At 41.7% G+C, this 17,345-nt stretch overlaps 1 protein-coding gene and 1 long non-coding RNA gene across 24 annotated transcripts in view; one reads left to right on the forward strand and one right to left on the reverse strand.

Annotated features, from left to right (window-relative positions):
- Positions 1–2,015: 2,015 nt before the first annotated feature.
- Positions 2,016–16,942, reverse strand: LOC119028288. 12 transcript variants are annotated; one of them, XR_005077649.1, is made up of 5 exons: positions 16,342–16,572; positions 15,862–16,196; positions 12,539–14,687; positions 2,282–2,516; positions 2,016–2,196 (listed from the first exon to the last, which is right to left on the reverse strand). It is a non-coding gene; the product is annotated as an uncharacterized LOC119028288 (long non-coding RNA). The 12 variants fall into 12 exon arrangements; XR_005077655.1 differs by lacking the exon at positions 2,282–2,516 and having other exon boundaries at positions 12,539–12,600; positions 14,182–14,687; positions 16,342–16,535; XR_005077656.1 differs by lacking the exons at positions 2,016–2,196; positions 2,282–2,516 and adding an exon at positions 10,618–10,753 and having other exon boundaries at positions 12,539–12,600; positions 14,182–14,687; positions 16,342–16,535.
- znf644b (zinc finger protein 644b) overlaps positions 14,298–17,345 on the forward strand; it is a 53,680-nt gene continuing 50,632 nt past the window's right edge. For 11 of the 12 annotated variants that reach the window (XM_037114091.1, XM_037114090.1, XM_037114084.1 and 8 more), the window contains exon 1: positions 14,298–14,438. The gene's annotated coding sequence lies outside the window, so the exon portion shown is untranslated. Of the gene's footprint in view, positions 14,521–17,345 lie in introns of all 12 variants that reach the window. The other variant, XM_037114082.1, reaches the window with a different exon arrangement.

The following is a 17,345-nucleotide window of genomic DNA, read 5'->3' on the forward strand; positions in this document are numbered from 1 at the left end:
TATTCTACGTGACAAACTAGCTGTTATACATAAGTTATGCAATTGCGTGACATTGTGATGTAGTTTGATGTCACAGAATTAAAGGCGGGATCACTAATGTTTCCTGCACATGCAAGAACATAAATAAAACGTTGAAGGAAAAGAAAAAGCTTGAGCGGTTTACTTTACTCAAAAATTTGTAAGATGTTAAAGATGTCGTGTTTACAGATTTCACAGATTTCACACAAATTAAGAAAAAAAAGTCATTAAAAGAATCTTTTATTCTTGGAGGTTTTCCCTGATTCCCTGAAAAAAAAAAAACAACTTTAGGATTTTCCAGAATATAAAGTCAAACATGAGCCTGGCCTGCTGCGTGACCTCCTGATGATGTGGGCCTCCAGATTCATGTACAGTATGTACGATATGAACTGCAGAATTCGAAGCAGCCCTTTGAGGAAACTCGCAGGGCTGCGAATGGAGAACTGTGGGCTGTGTTGTCCATGTCACCGGGGACACGGGCCGGTCCACTTTGATTTGACAGGTTCTCTGCGATCCCGTCGGGGTCTCTGTAATCCTTCAAGAGCTCCGTCGGTGCCCTGCAGGATGCATCAGTCCGGCTCTTCATCTCTGGCTCTGCTGTTGATCCACAGACTTCAGTGGTCAGTCGCTCACAGATGCAAAGTCTCTTTCATGGACGCTATCAAACATTCAGCAGCTGTCCTGCATATTCCTTCTAATCCACGCGAACTACCAACTTTGTTTGTGTGATCTGACGCTTTGTTGTTAGCCCTTAAAAGTAAGTATCCCCTTTAACTTTCTTTCTTTATACAGCTAGAGTAACCTCTGCGGAAGAACTGCAGAGTGGCCACCTCTTATAATTCACCCCAAGGTCTTAAATCTGCTGAGATGAATAGTGAGGTTTTTTTTTGTGGGGGGGAGGATAACCATCCTATTTGTGCCAGCGCTCTGTGTTATTTGCATGCCTGCCAGGTACTGAACTAAGAAAAGAAAATAGTGCCAAGATATTATCTGTAGAAGGAGGTCAGATTCTGGAATAAATAGGCTTTAGTTGATATATTTCAGTGGGACTTTGATAGCGATAAGATATATTTGCGACTATTTATGGGATTTAGCGTCACATTATGCCAGTTTAGCGCCAGTCTGCATCGCAGATTGTGGCCTGATTGCAGCATCTGACACACTGGCTGTGGTGCCAAGGAAATGTAGTGTGTTGTGTTAAAACGCAGGCCGCGTGTCTATGGCGGCCTCAAAGCGGATCGGGACCCTCTCTGCTATAAACTGCATGGTTAATGACGCCAGCGAGCGGCTCGTGTGGTAGCCGGGCCGCACCAGATCTCCGTTCCCAGGGGCAAACGTAATCACGTGGTTAATCATTAAGACGCATGGCTGTGTTGTGATCAAACCTGCGGCGCACACACAGACCGCTCCCCCTGCGCTTATAAAGCATATTTAGACCATTAGATAAGCCACAACTGACAATTAGTCTGTTGGCAGTCTCTCCCACACACGTTTTCCTCGGCCTGGTTCACATTTTAGACGCAATCTTTGCACGGAGCGAGCAACAGGCCGCCTTATCAAACTCTTTAAGTTTTTATAGCTGTTCAAAATGTTGACTCTGTGACGATCCATGCAGGGAATTAATCCTGTCACGCAGTAAACTGTGCCGTTGTTGTTGAGTTTCTTTGTGTGCGGCGATACGAATGTGCATGTGGAGGCCATCTTATCTGAGCCAGATGTTTCCAGGTTGAGGCCATTTTAGCTCATGTGACTTAAAGGGTGTTAAGTAAAGGAAATTACATCAGCTGCCTTTGGTTTCACAGACAGACTACTGTCACATGTATCCTCACATTCAGCCCAGTAAACAGGAACTGGCTTGAGAGAGGAACAAATCATTTTAATGAGCTCCATGAGCTGCGGAGAACTAAACAAAGGTGTGCTGTTTTTATTACTCACCTAACTGGGAGAAGATGAAATGATATGAAGAGAATAATATCCAAAGAAAATCACTGCAAAAGTATTTCTGGGTATATGTTTTCATTTTTTTGTGTGAATGTGGCGTCTGTCATGGCTCTGAAACAATTCCTGGCTTCTTCCCAGACGGCTCGTCTCCAGGAAGCAGCGATCACCTGTTGTCCAGCAGCCACCTGCTCCACAGAGCACAGCGAAACATCTGGGACCTGGAGAGACTTGGCTGCCCTGTGTAAGCCCAGTGAGCAGACACCAAATCACAGAGAGAGAGAGAGAGAGAGAGAGAGAAAGGGAGAAATAAAAAGAGACTCACAGATGTTGCATTGCAGATTAATGCTAATAACCCTGGTGCAAGGACAGGAAAAAAAAAAAAAAAAGGCTCAGGGATCCAGATGTGGGGAGGAAGGGACTCCCAGGGGGAAACTCCTGCCTCGAGACGGGACGGAGAGGAATAATTCATCCCCACATGAACGCTGCAGACGCTGCGTGCATTGTGTTTGGGCCAAACAGTCGCTGTGGATGTCTAGTGTTCAGCCTCCATCCACCCACTGGATTATCAAAAAAAGATGGGGACAAATTAGAGGAAATCAAACTTCCAACGTGCCTTTTCCAAAAAAACAAAACCACAATTGAGCAAAAGTGTTAGAACTGAATTGGGCCTGCACAATGTGTATTAGTGCTAACGAGCTTATGAAGCTATCAATAGTGGTCTGGAAAGCAGGTCTTGGCCCTCGTCCTTGGCAAAATAATGAGCGCACATAAATAAAGTTAGCACATTTCCTCTGCGTAGTGTCTGTCCACTGTAGGAAGCTGGTCTGGGATGCTATCATAGCTAAGCTAACATGCTGCTCTGTCCTGCTGTTTCTTTTGTTTTTGCAAAACCACAGATAAGTTAAAACCAAAGGTGTTTTTACGTTGCTACTTCACGTTTGTTTAGGCTGAATTTTACATTTCTCTCCCCTCACAACACTGTGCTTAGGGTTTGAATAGGTTTATGCATAAAAAAAACAACACTTGTTTAGGTTGAGAGGAAACATCATGGTGTGGCTTGAAACATCCTCCCTGATTAGTAGCTGCTAAAATGGCTGGAAATGTCCCCAGGTTTTCTTGAAACACAGTTTTGTTGCCATAAAAACTGCTCGAGATAGCCTGCCTTTCTGTAAAAAAAAAAAAAAAAAGCCGGCTTTGGTTGCCACAAAAACAGCATATGGAGTCAAACTGCGGTCGGCCGTTTGGAAGCCATTTTGGCTCGTCGGACACCACCGTCCTCTCCACCTCTTGATGTGAAAGTCAGCAACACGATATGCCACACTGGTACAAATGTCAGCCTTGGAGGTATCTGAGGTTGGCAGAGACATTCACTGCTAACATTATGTCTGGGCCACTGGGCTGTTAGCTGGCTGGCAATAGCGGAAAACTGCTCAGTCTCAAATAAAGGAACTAATCCCAAAAACGGCAAACAATTTTGAGTGGCTCATTTTGTTGGGCTGTAAACCACAGTAGCCTTCACATTGTTGTATTTCCATCAGCGTATTCTTATACATGTGTAGCCTAGCATAAAGAGGCTGCAGGGTTGAGTTTGTCCAGCACTGACAAACAGGCCTGAATGAACTTGATTTCTCGATACACACACTCTCTGACTACATGCGTAAGGAGATTCTGGAGCAACATTTTTAGCATTTCTCTGCACCGCCGTCATCAAAACACCAAATGCTGCTCCAGTACAATTCCAGAGTCTTGGAAATGTGTTCATGCACACTTGTATCTGGCTTGTTTGAAACTTATCCTGGTTTTGATTTCATTTCTGATACAATGTCAAAATGGAACCTGCAACAGCCTCTTATTCAGTTCCCTCTGTGCATTTTCTGATGATTGGTGTGCCGTTTACGTGCCACAGTAGCCCATCGTGGTTTTCCAAAAAAAGTAGATCACCTCACACCTACTAGTGTACATAAGCACAAGGTGTCACAGAGCACTGAAGTGCCTCTGCAGACTTCTGTTTTTTATTTGAATTTGTTGCCTATCCGTGCCCAGGTGGTGGATACAGAGGCAAAGAAAAACCCCTCCACACATCTACAGTTTCATTTGTGCACCTTCCTCCCGCTGCTCCAGAGGCCAGCTGGGAGATGGAGTCCTTCCATCGAGTCCTGGCTCACTACCAGGGTTTCCATCAGCCAGTTGTGCTTGGTACACCTCCAAAAGAGAGGAGTGGCATCATTCAGCACGTCCAATGATCTAATAACTCTTAATAAGACCAGAGCTGGTGATGACTATTCAACAGATTAATGAAAGGTTGGGGAGGAGCACGGCTCAGGTTCCAACGCAAACAAATATAATTCCTGTTTATTGATCATTTAAATCTTTTCATTACGAGGGGGCACTGAAGCCATCACTTGTCCTTGTTTGCTTAGAGAAACCTCCCCGGGATTACAGATGGCACCAAGTGTAGTTTCTGCTGCTGCCTGAGTGTGTTCGTTGGCACCGCCGCGGGGCCGTGGTAACACACTGTAGAGGCAGAAAAAAGGTTTGTGTTGGATGAGGACCAGCAGAGAGGAGGTTGCGCAATATCAGACTGAGCTCACCCCTGCATAATATCTGGGATGAGGAGGGACAGAGGGCTGCAGACAAAGAGTGAAACTCAGAAACGGATGGAAGGGAAGGGCAGCCAAGCTGTCCCGGGAGACTGCCGGTCCAAATCCACTCCTAATAAAAGGTGATGAGTGGAGTGTAAGTCAGACTTTGTCGTGGAGACTTTGTCAGAGTAAGCTGAGACCAGCACTCCGAGTGCGTATACATGTGTCAGTGTGTCCAGGAGATAAAGAGAGACTGTCAGGAGGTGAAAGTGTAACAATGAGCTCATTTTCAGCTCCGTCGGGACAAACTGTGAGATGAGATAACGCCAACACACACGCACACACACACACACACACACACACATGCATGCACAGTATCACATTATACAACAGTATCATCAATGCAGAATTCAGGTGCGCTGCACACACACTGGCACAAACCCAGTTCTCTGTAGCTGCACACACACACACACACACACACACACACACACACACACATGCCTACCAGATGCACAAAACGTGCGCCACAAAGCACACATATGTTCATGCATGCATACGCTGAAGCAACAGACTCGCACACCATATCCACTGATGCAAGTGTGCACGGAGATTAAGAGAGCAGTATACACACTTAATGCAGCATCATCAAAGGCAAAGAATTACATGGTGCCACGGTTTGCTCCAGGCGGCTCTGCTTATTTATCTTACTGCTCAGGTAACCATTAAATGTTAGAGCAGCAGGGAGAAGCCGGTGAGATGGATCTGCTCATCTGCAGCATCCCCTAGTGGAGGTAAACTGACATTAGAGTCCACAGCAGGAGGACAGAAAATGCCTCAGCTGCACATTTCAGTGGTAAACCGTGCACAGTCAGAGGGAGCATAATCAACATCTCTTCAATTATATGTGTTTAAGAAGAAATTTAAGACAAGGGAAATGATTATTACGTGACTGATTTGTTTTCTTTTATTTTCATGTCATGCACACAAAATACCCTCGAGAGTTTACAAGTCGCCTGGTGTTCAGTTGCAGAAGTCAGTCGTTACATTTCAAAATTACAGATTATTCTGCAGCTCCGTGTTAAAGAAGATATTGGAAAACATAATCTGCTACAACAAAGGTTCCCCACCTGAAGCACAGCTTAAGTTTTGCATAATGAACAAACCAAGAGAAATCAGGATAAATGGAGGACATTTTAGTAAAACGTACACGTCTTACATCCTTGTAGACAAGATAGAAAAAAAGAACCCCACTTCCAGTTTCACCTGGCTCACACAACAATCAAATCAAATCTGTTTCTCTAAATTATTCCCAAAATCTGCACCATTCTGCTCAGTACCCCTAAATAAATGACTTAATTACAGTTCATGCATTAAGTACTTCTACACCTGGAACGATGACCTGTTACCTTCTATCAATGTCGTATCTGAGAAATAACTCTCCTAACTCTTTTATGGAGCCAGGGGGAATGAAAGCGTCTGTAGAAACAACTAAAATGATGACATAAAATCATATAAAGGCTCTACTTCAGAGGAAAAGGTTAAATTAACAGGCTAAAACAACATCAGAGGAGCAATAGAAAGCATCCTGACTAAAAACGTTGCAAAGGACACAAAGGCTCTAACCATTAAAGGCCCCAGAACATCACTGGTACCATCCACAGAGGATCAGTGATATTGGTGACATGAGATACTAAAAGACAACACTCAGTCCAGCAGCAGCGGTCTGTTCACCCTGCTGCCATCTGACAACAGATACAGAAGTATCTGCTGCTGTACAACCAGACGACAGCGCAGCTTCGTCACTCAGGCTGTACGACTCTTCACTCCTCAACACTCCACCATAAAAACAAGATTTTCTCGTGTTGCATGAAGGCACCGCAACTTGAATTTCGTTTTACATCCCTGTCTGGTAGAATAAAGAATTAAATGAACCTTGAACCTTGAACTTTTTAGCTGCAGCAGCTTGGAAAACCATTCACCCAAAGACAGAAGTGGCTTCATCTCCGATTTCATAATATCATTATATCATTATATAATTTGGTTATATTTGGCTCGACTGTTTTTTCTAGATGTCTTACACACACCTGCCTTTCTTTTCTCTTTTTACCGCACCAGCTGCTGTGTGCATCACAGACGTGTAAGAGAAGAACTTCTCGCCAAAACAATTTAAAACTTGAACAAATAATGGCTGGTCAAATATAACATCTCATCTTCCAGGATTCACTCAGAAAAAAAAGAAAACAAATGAGCAAATGAGGCAGTTCTTCCTTCAAAGTGTTTATATTCTTTGAACTCGTGCACACAGCGTACTGAGCCTATGCATAGAAAAAAAAAAAAGTATGGTGCAGTACACTTGGAGATGCATCTGAACTTGATTGAACCTCTCCAGTGCAGACAGACACTTCTGCAGCAGAGAGGGGATGAGTGTGTTGAGGAGTGCAGACTGCCGACCCTGCAGCCAAAGTCTGCATTCCACGGCAGCACAGCACAGTCCCGAGAACTGTGGCACATTTATTACAGCAGCTGATGTACAGGAAGCTGCTTGGCTCGTCGCGCGCACCTCTCTGTGCCAAAGTGTTGGGGAGTAACTGAAAAGTACATCGTATGCTGCCACGCTCCTGCTTAAAAAACAAAAAAACAAGTGAAGAGTCCTGCACCAACCAACCAGCCAGCCAGCCAGCCAGCCAGCCAGCCAGCCACTGTCTGAGAAACAAAAGAATTAATCTGCGATACTGAAATTGACATGAAGCAGCCGGCTGGATGCCAACATACATATCCAACTGGGATGTGATTTCACAGAAGAAAAAAAAAAAAAAAAAAGATGACTATGAAGAACTGGCAGTGTACTGTCGCTGTGAGATCAGAGTGCAGAGAGACTGTGGTTCACTGTGGATCTAACTTTCAGACCGGGGGGGGGGGGGATCATTAAAAGAGTCGCATCGCTTGATTTCCCCTATGGCAGTGTGTGTGACCCCCCTTATACCCACAATGTTTCTCAATTAAACTGAAAGTGTTGCGGCGTGCAAGTGCAACAGAAAGTAATCCAGCTGCATGAAAAAGCTCAAAGTCTGTCAATCAATTATCCCATTAGTGGGAAACTTTAGAGAAGGGGGCCTTTGTTTGTCTTGTGTGATTACGAACTCAAGGAGACACGAATCAAGTCCGTTGGAGGCGATGGTCGGGATAACAAGGCGGACGGGGAGGGTCCCACAGTGACCTCACTGATACCCAAACCAGCATCTGATATTTATGATTTTGTTTTTGTTTTTTATAGCACAAAAGCATTAACTTAACAACAGAGCCGGGGTCCATCCACTATTCTCTTTATATAGCAATCACGAGAGGCAAAATGGGGTTTATTGAAATAATGAGCATACACACACACACACACACACACACACAACATCTGAGACGGACTCTGCAGATTTCTCTCTCTCGGCTTTGAAGAGAACAAACACATCGGTGAAACTTTAAGCATTCCCTTTATTTCTCTTCCTCAGATATGTTGCGAAAAAAGAAGAAAAAAAACAAAACAAAAACAAATATCAGCTCAGACTCCAAAGCGTCCAGCTCGTCTCCAGTGTACAAAACTAATCAGCCTGTGTTACTCGCCCAAGGTCTTCCCATTTTTTTCATTAGCGAGATGTTCAGCCCCCACAGTGAGGCGAAGACATGAAAGGAGAAAGCGGAGCAGCTCAAAAGATGGCTTCGTCTTCGCAATTTGTGTCAATCTCGCTCGCTCCAACGTGTTTACAGAGAGATCAATTCCCAAACTCCAAGGGCCAACATTGTCAAAAATGAATAATTTAATAATGATAACCTTAAACTTTCTGTTTTGCTATAATTGCCACTGTAATATTCTTCCTGAGTGCTTCCCCCCCTCTCTCTGCCAAATAGACATGACTGGAATCAAAGTGGTGCTGCTTGTTTATTTCACAGTGATGACAAAATGAATTTAATGAATTTGACCTTCCACTGTTGCCAGATTTGGATTTGAGGCCTGCAGAGGTTTTTTTTCTTCTCTTTTTCGTGTGTGTGTGGAGCAGCGATGATGTCTTCTAATCTGTCCTGATGTCTACACAACTTTTTATTTAAATGGCTTCGCTGATTTTTGTGTGAAGCATTTTAAATGAACGCGGAGTTCACACAGCTTCGTTTTTTCCTCGCCCCCCTACTTAGCCGGAACCACCGCCGCTACATCCAGAACGGTTTAAGATCTTGCATAAGCATTAAGGGGGTGTGAGTATCTGCGCTCCACCGTGGCTCATCAATGAATTATGGCCTCCGCTGCTTTACCAAAAAAAAGATACCGCGGATCTGCTTAGCCCATGAAAAAAAAAATAAAAAAAATTACATCAACATCAAAGAAGTCCGCTTAAAAGAGCAAGTTTAGAAGAATTAATATTTGATAATGCTGAAACCCTGCATGAGCACACAGCCAGTGAGTGCCTGATAATCTCTTAAGAATATTAAAAGCTCTAATATGCCATATTTACTGATATTAAGGATTAAAACAGCATATAATATGCGTTTAAAAATCGTTTTGCATATCAAAATACAATTTGTGAGCAGCGATTTAATGGTAGTTAATAAGGCTCATTTTCAAAAGGAATAGCAGGGATGGACACAGCAGGCCTCCGTCTGCCACCCTGTGGTCATCCTGGACTACTGCAGGGATACAGGAGCGTTTTAAACATCGTTCTGTTATCATTATCTTAATCGTCGGGTATATTTGAGCAGGTCCAGTTCTGAGTTAAAGGGGCAAGCCACTGATTTTATGATGATCACATTAAGTATATGTCAAACCTGTCTACTGTGGCTCTTTAGGAGATCTGAGCCATCGTAGTTATTCAGTTTTCAGAGTGGAGACTGTTGCTGTGTCTCAGTTCAGGGTCTGCATCCTTCGAGGGACCCGGCCTTTGTGGTCTTTGAAGGCGAGTCCTTCAGAGAGACCTTGTTAACTGCGTTAGAAGTTGTTAAATGGGACGGTCTAGCCTTTGGAGCATTTCCTGGTTGTGTCACCAGATGTTTTACCCTTACGTTACGATTTCTGCTGCCCAGGCCCGCGAAAGTGACGACCTACGCCACGTGACGTCGCCATTTTCTCTCTTTCTTTCTTCTTTTTTCGGGCACGCAAAGTATCTTGGGATATGTGAGGCCACGAAGGATAGCAGCAGTGCATCCTTCAAAAACAGATAAAAGAAGGAGCATTTGGAGGAGCTTTTGAATCGGGACAGCCTTTGTGCAGCGTTGTGACGTAATGCAGCCTATGAAGGATGAAGAACCTGAATTGAGACACAGCATATGTGTGGAATTTGATGTATTAAGTCAATCGCAGATTTTACAACAACACAGTCATGCACACTTTGTTGAAATTCACTCACTTTAAACAGTTTTCATCAAACAATGTGATATATATTTACACAACATGATCAGAGGCTGTTCTTCTGAATAATACATATTCAACTTTTGATACTTAATAATTCAAATCCAGGACTTTAACTCGCTGCATTCATGTGACCGCTTTTCTCTCTGCTGTAGATTATTAAACACATCGAGCGATGGATACTGCTCATATTTCCACACTGATTATCACTTTGCAGCTTTTCAGCTCCAGTTTTAGAATGAATTTGAAGATTACACTCATTAAATCGTGCGCGTCAGCTGCATCTTGTTCTCTAGTTGCAGCACTGGGCCAAAGCTCCTCTGCTGACTCTTAAGTCTTTGCTTTTGAGGTCAGCTGCTTTAGAAATTAACATTAATGTCGTCTTTTAAATCAAAGATGCATCATGTGTTCCATTGAAGAAAGACATTATGACATGCCACGGTCGGGAAACGCACAGGTGTCAGTAATGTCTGGAAAAAAGGTCATCACCTGCAGCTGGTGCAGACATGGGACTCATGTTTGGACCACAGCTTGATTTATTATAGAAAAAAAATGAATTTCAAATAGCGCAGAGCGGTCAGGTGCTGACCTTGAATTGAAAATGAGGGTTTTTTTTTTGAAACAGCCTTCGTTAGCGAGCCGTTTCACCTGCGCAGCGGCGGAGAGAAGAGAGAAGACGGGCCGTGAGTGGCTGCATCTGAGTCAGTGAAGTCAGTAATTCCTCATGCAGCATTGTGCCCTGTGATTTAAACCGGTTCCTCTGCCTCTCTTTGTTAACTAGCTTCAGTATAATGATGTAGTTTTCTGTGATGTTCCAACACCATGGCTGGAGGCAGGAGTTTAGTCAGCAGCGTGCAGGATCAAGACAGAAAAAAAAAAAGTGAGCCACTGAAAAATGGAGAAAAATGGCTCGCAGTACCCCAAGGTAGGAAATAAATTGCAGACGATAACTAGTGAAGCGAGGCACAAACAGCATAATAAATTGTTCGGGATTTTTTTTTTTTCTTGCTCTCATTCTGCAGAGCAAAATCAAACTTTGGAGTGCACAGCTGGCAGGCCATTAAAAGAATTACTTCATGCTCTGAAAACAGAGGGCTTGTGTCAATCCCTATATCTCACACACTCACACACACACAAAAAAAGACAACACAACTCCCTCGGAACTGCTTTGTGTTTTCTGCCATCTAGGTGGGTGTGATGATAAGCTGAGATCAGTGAGGCAAGCGCAAATACAGTAAGTGACTTGGAAATAGCTTTGAAACGAAACATATCTCCGCTGAATAAGGAGCTAAACCTAGAGTTAATACACACTGGCATGGAGTGGATAAATATTTATGCACAAATATTTATGTCGTACAGTTTCTCAATATATCAATATTAATGATTAATGATCTGCATTCCACACATTTAATAATTTAGCGAAAATAAATAAGTCATATTTTCGCCCACTCTATAAATATTCAGCAGATTTGGAGGGATTATTATTATTTATTTTTTTCAAGTTGTCTGCAGACGACTACTTCTTCTTGTTGATAATAGCAGTCACTGGAGCAAAATGTACATCCAAAGATCTGTTAGTTGTTTGCTTAATCCAATCAATATTTCATGTGTGTGTGTGTGTGTGTGTGTGTGTGAAAATGAGAATTACCACTCCAATCACCACACACAGGCCGTGGCTTCCTCGACGCGCTGAGCAAGAACTAATGTTGTGCATAATAAAAGTACACTATGGTTTATTATTGTGGTTTGTTTGAGTCTGTAGCAGCATTTAAGTGGAATTAAAGGACAAGTTCACCGCAAAAATTAAAAGTCAGTCATTATCTACTCACAGCTACGCCGATGGAGAGTCAGGTGAAGTTTCTTAAACAGCGTCGCAGCATTTTCCTGAAGAACTGAAGTAGATGGGGATTTGTTTTAAAACGTCAAAAAACAGCCTTATAACGCCTCTATACAGAAACACTGTGATCCCAAACTGATTTGAAAGGCGACATTAAACCTTTGACGTGCTGTTGAGCTTGCTGAGCAGCTAAAGTGACAATTTATGCTCAAGAAAAGGGTGAAAATAACACATTTTCATGCTTCCAGAGACTTGGATAATACCTGACAAGCTGTATGGAGCGATACATAATGTTTTTGGGTTGTTGTCATCTGCTTGAGTTGTTTGGTTGCATGCTGCAAAGTTGTTTTACTGTGAAACTCCAACAATATTTTCTCTTCTTCTCCCCATTTCCGACTGGCATGAGCAGATAATGACTGAATTTCTTATCTCTTGGTGAATTCATCCTTTAAGTTGAATTTTTGGCAATATATATTTCCCTACACTAGGCGTCAGTTTAATCTTTTATGTAAAAAAGAAATTGCATATAAACTTGATTCAGTCGGTTTGGATGTCTGAGAAGCACCAGAAGGTGAATTAACACACATCAGGTCATCTTTGTTATGATCAGAAATGAAGTTAACCACGTTAAAGCTTGTGTTCCTGGAAAGTTTGATGGGAATCATGTTAAGGAGGCTACAGTAAAGAAATAAAAAAAAACAGCACAAAGAGGAGCGATCAGTGTAATAAATAACACCTGATGTAAAACACATTGCTGATGACACGGTTTCTTACCCCTGACTCATGAGGTTTTGAACGCCTGATGGTTTTCCTGTCGAATCATTGAAATACAGCAACTTGGGCGAGAAAAAAAACATGCAACAGTATTAATAATGCATCCCCAGCATGCATTCTGCATCATTATTCTACAATTCAAATGAGGGTTAAAGCTCACTGCTTTACTGGTACAAGAGCAATTGAACATTAAATATACAACAGTAGAGTATTTTCCCCCAGTGAAACTGTCATTACAACCATTTTCATATTCAGCTCATGGTCACATAAGACAGATTTAACCCTGTCGGTCCTGTGCTGCTCGTAGTCCGAGTTACAGAGTGAATACACTGCAGTGGTTTGTTAAATTAACCCACAGGATTCCTCCCTTATTGCAGAGATAAACAGGCCAAGCTCATTAAATAATAGATAAAATACATTAAATGTACTGTTTACATGACCGTTTATTAGGCCATGTGTGCGTGTGTGTGTGTCTCTGGTCAATAAATTATTTGCCAGTTTAAATTTAAAGATTTAAAGGATAAGTTCTCCCAAAAATAAAAATGTTTTGTCTGATCACTTCATGCTGATTCAGTCAGGTGAAGTTTCCGAGTCCGTCAGAACATTTCTGGGGCTCAGCAGCAAGAACTGAAGTAGATGGGGACTCGTTTTAAAACATGAAACTCACAAAGATGGCTCGTTTGATGTAATCCAAGAAGCCCAGAGATTTATATTTATCAGACGCTTTTGTCCAAAGCAACTTAGTTGCTGCCATGCGAGGTGCTGACCAGCGCATCAAGAGCAGGTTTGGGGTTCAGCATTTTGCCCAAAGGGGAATTGAACCAGCAATCTTCAGATAAGGACACACTGGCTTTACCCCTGAGCTACAGCCATCCAACCAGGTCCAAAATTGATTTGAGAAGACTTGATTTGGACGGTGGATACACTTTTTTTAGCATCACAATCCACTCAAAATGACGCGTTTCACTTTCAGAGTTTGAGCCATTCGGTCCAATAACATGAGGAAAGTCTAGAAGAGCCTCACAATATAATTATTTTATCTGCATTCAAGTTAGCCGGGTGCTAAAAAGGAAGTTAGCCGGCTCTAGTTAGCATGTGGAAGAAGGTTTCAAGCATCTCGGAGCAGCTTTAATAAGAACAACCTGGAGGACTGTGTCCGCTAGTTATAGGTCCATCAGGTCGACAAGCTCAAATGTAAATTGAGGGTGTAAATAACATCTTTTCAAATACATTTTTGGACTTGTGAGACCTGGATTACATCATTTTATGTTTCTTTCCAGTAGTTTTTTAAAGTCCCCATCTACTGCAATTATTAAAGACAACACTTTATTATTATCATTATGTTTTTTTTGTTTTTTTTTGTTTTTTCAGGAGTGTTTTGCTGGGAAACTTTTTACTGATAAGTCGTTGACAATAATACTTAATTTTTCATTTTGGGGTGAATTTATCCTTTAATGTTAATGAGGATAAATGTCACACACACTTTAAGTCATGCACCTGGTTCACAAACAGAAAAAAAAGAAAAAAAAGAAATGCTGTGCTGTGATATTTTTCCTCCAACTTAACTGTTCTACACTGTTCTATAGGTGAGCTGGTCCAGGTGTGTATGTGTGTGTGTGTGTGTGTGTGTGTGTGTTCTGGACCGGGGGGGCGACACTGGACCTCGGGGTTCCGTGTGCACTTCAGGGTGACGCTCACTCCTCTGTACATCTCCACTCTCTCTCCTCCGGACCACAGCTCAACCTGCGATGATTTTTTAAAAGCAAAATGGCGACAGTGTGAAGTAGAAGAAGAAGAAGAAGAGGGAGAAGAAGAAGAAGAAGAAGAAGGCGACGGTGTCAAGTGCAATGACAAACTTGAGGACACGGGCGGTCGTAGACAGGAGGAGAAGGAGGAGGAGGTAGGTGTTCACACGCAGCCTCACGGTGACACGGTGGAGGAGCAGCCCAGGTGCGGTGGTGTCGTTAGCCGGCGACGTGAAGGTACGAAAACACCGCAGTGGGCTGGTGACCGAGGGAGGCTAGTGCTCACCTCTGAGAGTGGCTCGGCTGCTGGTCCAACACTGACAGTTCTGCTGAGGCGGTTCGGTATTTGTGGGTCAGAGCAGCTCCAGCTAACTGCCGCATAGTCGGTGTGAACGCAGACGAAGCTAAAGGTGGCGGTTTGAAAACTAGCTTAACTGTTTCAGTTGGTCAGTTTGTTGTGGAGGACGAGCCGTTGTGAGCCGTTAGTTAACCGTTAAACTAACTAACGACCGCTGGGAGCTGAGCTGAAGTTCAGTGTTACAGTGATAATGAACTACTGTTTATATGTATTTAATCATTTTAAAGCACTGTTTCTACTGTAAACTTGATTTATGAAGTTTAACATCTATCTCTGACTTTAAATGTGTCATTAGGAACACTGATTATTAGAGAGAGGAGAACTGTATGGAAGTTATTTAATGTCAAAAACAAAGTTTAACTCTAATCAACCTAAGTGTCTGAAATCACTCCCTATTTACTAATATTGTACCATATTTACCTTCACAAATTATACTTAATTCCCACAGCAGAGCGAACAAGTGTTTGTCTATGCCATGTGCAACACTTTCTTTCTACCTCTAACAATCCCACAATGACATGTGTTTTATAGATTTGATAGATATTACCATACAGTGGTTCAGTACTATACCAACATATACTATATCAATAATGATGTCCAGAGTTACAGTAACAGTAGAAATATGATGCGTTAAATGTTATTGTAATACTGAGCATTTTGTCGCATAAAACCTACTAATATGTATTTAGCCATTTAAAAGCATTGTTTCACTGTAAACTTGATGTGCTAAGTTTAATATCTCTGACTTTAAATGTTTCATTAGGAGCAGTGATTATTAGAGAGAGGAGAAATGTATGGAAGTTATTTAATGTCAAAAACAAAGTTTAACTCGAATCAACTGGACCAAGTGTCTGAAATCACTCCATACGAGTATTGCACTATATTTACATGGGATGCATGATATATATCTGACAGATGAATCAGCAGTTCAATAATGAGAACATACATTATCTTTGCTCGCTGTATCTGAACCTTTCTTACACTCGGTATCGGCCATAAGAGGCAGGTAATTATTGCTTATTGTATTGGCTTTATAATATCCATATCACATGTCCTCAATATTTACCTTCACAAATTTTACTTAAGTGTCCAAATGCTTTGGAATTATCTGCTTCATAAGTAACTGTAATAAGTAATCAGATTAAACTTAGCTTAACAAGAACAGCATGTACACATAGAAGATGGTGTAATGCACCTTTACAGTTAGTGGATTGTGATACCTTCACTCCTGCCCTCTGGATGTCGTTGGTGAAGTCACTGACAGTTGTTTCTGGGTTTGTCTTTACAGCTCTCACATTGTTTCGTCGTCACCCGCTGATGTTTTCCTTTTTCTACCAGTTCGACATCTGTTGCTGAGTATATCAGCGGTTTCTTTTTTGGCTATGGCCAATGTTTGTGCAATGGCTCTGATTGATTTTCCATCTTCTCTCAGCTTCAATATATTGCTTGCTTTTCTCCTGTAGACAGCTCTGTGGTCTTCATGCTGGTTGGTTGGTTGGTTGGTTGGTTTTTTAAGGATAAATGAAGTCAGCAAAGGCAAAACCCAAAGCTGAAACTGAGCACAGACATTCAGTGATATTTATCTTTGAATAATCAATGTAATAGGACACACATGGGCAGCAAAGAACACAAAGTCATGTGTTATTGTCGCTAAAAGTGTTATCTTCATCTTTTTTTTAAACAGATCTAGATGTAAATACCTGGAAATGGAACCAGACGTACTGATCTCTTGTGTCAGATTCATTTTTTGTTGTTAAAGCCAAATGTTTTCAGTGTATAGCCTTGCTGTTCCAATAGTTCTGGACAGGACTGTAGCTATGGGATATCAAATAAACAATCTTTACACACTACATCTGAGCCTTTCTTATGCTCAGGTGTAGAATGATAATAAACAAGAACACTAATTTGTGATCAAATCAAAACGTTTTTCACAAGCAATAGCTCAGTTTCCTTGGCAACACCAGAGTGTTTGACTAATAGCTGGAACAGTTAATACAGTCGCATAAGATTCTTATGCAAAAAAGTGTTGTTCACTAGTCCAGTAAATAGGACAAACCTAAGAAATGCCTTAGCAATGGGACTTAAACTAGTACAGCTATTAGCCAGAAAGCTAATGTTATGCTAGTGTGATTCAAAGTCAGTAATATTGACAAATCGTATGTTGTCTAGCCAACATCCCCAAATCAATATCAAGATGTCCATGAACAAATGACAGTCCATGTGAATGGCTGGGGGCCATCAATCAAATTCATTCAAATAAATTCCTTTTCATTTGAAATTAGTTCAACCTTGATTTCTGGAAAAAGGTGAGAAGCTTATTTTCTGTCTATTATATTTGAAGTGTACTCATAGCATTGGTTCTGAACTGCAGTGTATAATGTAATATTACAAAAGTCCTAATTACTCCTTTTTGGTCGATTTTCAAATCCTGATGATAAAATATATAAACACTAAATGAGTTTGGAAATGCCACAGTTTTATAGCTGGATTAATAACAACAAAACAAGAGTATCAGTTTGAGATTATGCAATGCCTCGTTAGGTTGTGCTTCTTCAGTTTTTACCTCTTTCCTTTGAAAATATTATGGACATTCAACAAAACACAAATAATGCAGGCATTTTCTTTAGGTTACTAGATGGCATAATTTCTGGACGGTGCAAGAAAGTATCATTGATATTTTTGTGGCTGACTCAGTAGTTTTGCT

Source organism: Acanthopagrus latus, chromosome 11 (assembly GCF_904848185.1).
Source record: "Acanthopagrus latus isolate v.2019 chromosome 11, fAcaLat1.1, whole genome shotgun sequence".
NCBI classification, from domain to species: Eukaryota; Metazoa; Chordata; class Actinopteri; order Spariformes; family Sparidae; genus Acanthopagrus; species Acanthopagrus latus.